Source organism: Eretmochelys imbricata, chromosome 1 (assembly GCF_965152235.1).
Source record: "Eretmochelys imbricata isolate rEreImb1 chromosome 1, rEreImb1.hap1, whole genome shotgun sequence".
NCBI lineage: Eukaryota > Metazoa > Chordata > Testudines > Cheloniidae > Eretmochelys > Eretmochelys imbricata.
This window is the reverse complement of record NC_135572.1, coordinates 63,746,825-63,749,813: the sequence shown is the minus strand read 5'-3', so window position 1 is coordinate 63,749,813 and position 2,989 is coordinate 63,746,825.

Here is a 2,989-nt window from a genome sequence, read left to right as displayed (position 1 = left end):
GTTTCCCTGTCCATGACTGAATATGAAAATGATGTGAATAACGAGACCAATGAATAAATCCAGTGAAAGTGTTGTTGAAAGCACCTGGTATTTCCTCAGTAATCTTATCATGTGATTTATGAAGTAGTTAAGCTATTTTGTCCAATGGTACCTACAATCCACCCCTCTTGCTTGCAGACAGGAATAGATGAGCTTTCTATATTCTTTTGAAAATGGGCCACCCAGTGGGTGCACAATTGTATCACCATGAAAATCCAAAACTACTCCATCGTGTGCACTGTAGAAATACATAGCTGCTGATTACTTCATAAATTATAGCCACTGTGACTCATGCTACAATATAAAGACTAGAACTTTTATAAATTAAAATACATTTAGGATAGAAACATTAATACGTACTGTACCAAGCCCAAAATGTCACTGAATGAAAAGGTAAACTTGAGGCACTCTTAGGGAAAAAACAAACAAAACCCTGTAGCAATAGTATTAGAATTCACGAACTAAACAGTCTGCACTTGGATGGGACATCTCTGAAGAAAACTGAAGTGGGCAGCCTGGAATGATGTTTCTGATGCAGTAGGTGTCACCATTTCCTCTGACTCAGTATGTAACCAATGCCCCAAGCAAGATGCTAGGGGCCACTTTTCTGCTGGAGAGTTTGTTTTTCTGAATAATGAACAGGATACCTGACAACTTAGGGTCATTAAAAATTCTATGGCACTTTTCCTAATACTGTGGATATTTAACCCCAGTGTCCTGATTTCCCTAGCTAAAGTCTCCCAGCAGTCTCAAGTGGATAGGATATTTTGTCACTTTCTGTCCTGCTGTTAAATAGCGACTGTGTTTCAAACCCTGAGAGAGCTGCATTTCAATAATGAGTGAAGAGATCACTAACCAGCTCCATTTTTGCAAGGAGCTGAGTAACTCAAAGAGGTATTGTAAACCCTCAACTTCCATCAAAGCCAATGGGTGCTTAGAGGTTTGCAATTTCCAGCCCTGATTGCTTTGGAATCTTTCAGAATGAAAGGTACTGTATAAATATGTTAATTGTCATTATTTTATTATAATATCATGGAGGCATCATTAACAGGTACATAATTAATAGTGCTGAGGTTTTTTCAATTAATGCAGAGATTTAAATCCCTTTGTTAAGGATGAATGATATTTCACCATCAAAATTACAACACTGACTCATTTTGTTGTTGTTACACACAAATCTGCTCAGTAGTTTAGAAATTGGATAGTGTTAACAATGGACCCCTTTTGAAGTGTTATGGATTTTGTCTAATGTTTTTCAGTTCCCACTAGTTTAAAAATAGATTTAACTATTGAAACTTTACATAGATCTGAGTAAAATCTCATCCATAGGCTAATTTTAAAATAAATAAAGTAAGACTAACAAATTTATTAGTAAAAAGAAAAGGAGTACTTGTGGCACCAAATTTGTTAGTCTCTAAGGTGGCACAAGTACTCCTTTGTGTGGATACAGACTAACGCTGCTACTCTGAAGCCTAAATTTATTAGTATTATTCACCATACTGCTCCTATTTATGCCATGGAAGATGGGGATACTAATGTTAACCCAAAATTGACGAGCAACATTTTCACTGTCAAATGCCAACGTATGTAATGTTCTACATCCAAATGCTGGCATTTCAGAGTTATGGATCAGTCCTTTGGCAAAGCTCAAAGCCTCAAAAGCTGGGTCTCTGCTCTGACTGAATTTAGGAGTTTTGCTAGTCAGTCACCTTTATAAGTTGTGGCTCTTTGTGAAGTCTGCACCCAAATATCACTTAGTAGCTCACAATGTCCTGAACAGCTAGAACGTGAACACTTTGAGATCAACAGGGCAATAGTCACCATGCCTTGCATTCTGCAGTGTTAGTGTTGCCAACCCTCCAGGATTGGCCTGCAGTCTCCAGGAATTAAAGATTAGTCTTTAATTAATGATTATGTCATGTGATATATGTCACATTAATTAATGATTTAATTAATGATTATGTCATGTGATTATGTCATGTGATAAATCTCCAGGAATACATCCAACCAAAACTGGCAACCCTATGCAGAGTCCCCTACCTCCCTAAAGTTAAGAAGTAATCAGGGCATTGAGAACTAAGGAAGGAATAGCCAGGTAGCCTGTGATGCCTGGGTGATCTTAGAAACTCTTGAGTACACTGGGATTTAAGGGTACTAGCTTGATCCTCTTGAGCTACTTAAAATCTGCAACTCCTAAAAAGAAGCTAGCTAGCTCTTAAGTGAGGCAAGTGCATTAGCACTTACAACTCTAGGACACGATTTTCCAAAATGGGTGCCAAAAATAGGACTGGAATACTTGTGACACCTTAGAGACTAACAAATTTATTTGAGCATAAGCTTTTGTGGGCTACAGCCCTGTCATAAAAATAAAGGGAAGGGTAAACCCCTTTGAAATCCCTCCTGGCCAGGGGAAAGCTCCTCTCACCTGTAAAGGGTTAAGAAACTAAAGGTAACCTTGCTGGCACCTGACCAAAATGACCAATGAGGAGACAAGATACTTTCAAAAGCTGGGAGGAGGGAGAGAAACAAAGGGTCTGTGTGAGTCTGTATGCTGGTCTTGGCCAGGGATAGACCAGGAATGGAGTCTTAGAACTTTTAGTAAGTAATCTAGCTAGGTATGTGTTAGATTATGATTTCTTTAAATGGCTGAGAAAAGAATTGTGCTGAATAGAATAACTATTTCTGTCTGTGTATCTTCTTTGTAACTTAAGGTTTTGCCTAGAGGGGTTCTCTATGTTTTTTAATCTAATTACCCTGTAAGATATCTACCATCCTGATTTTACAGGGGGGATTTCTTTATTTCTATTTACTTCTATTTTTATTAAAAGGCTTCTTGTAAAAAACTGAATGCTTTTTCATTGTTCTCAGATCCAAGGGTTTGGGTCTGTGGTCACCTATGCAAATTGGTGAGGCTTTTTACCAAACCTTGTCCAGGAAGTGGGGTGCAAGG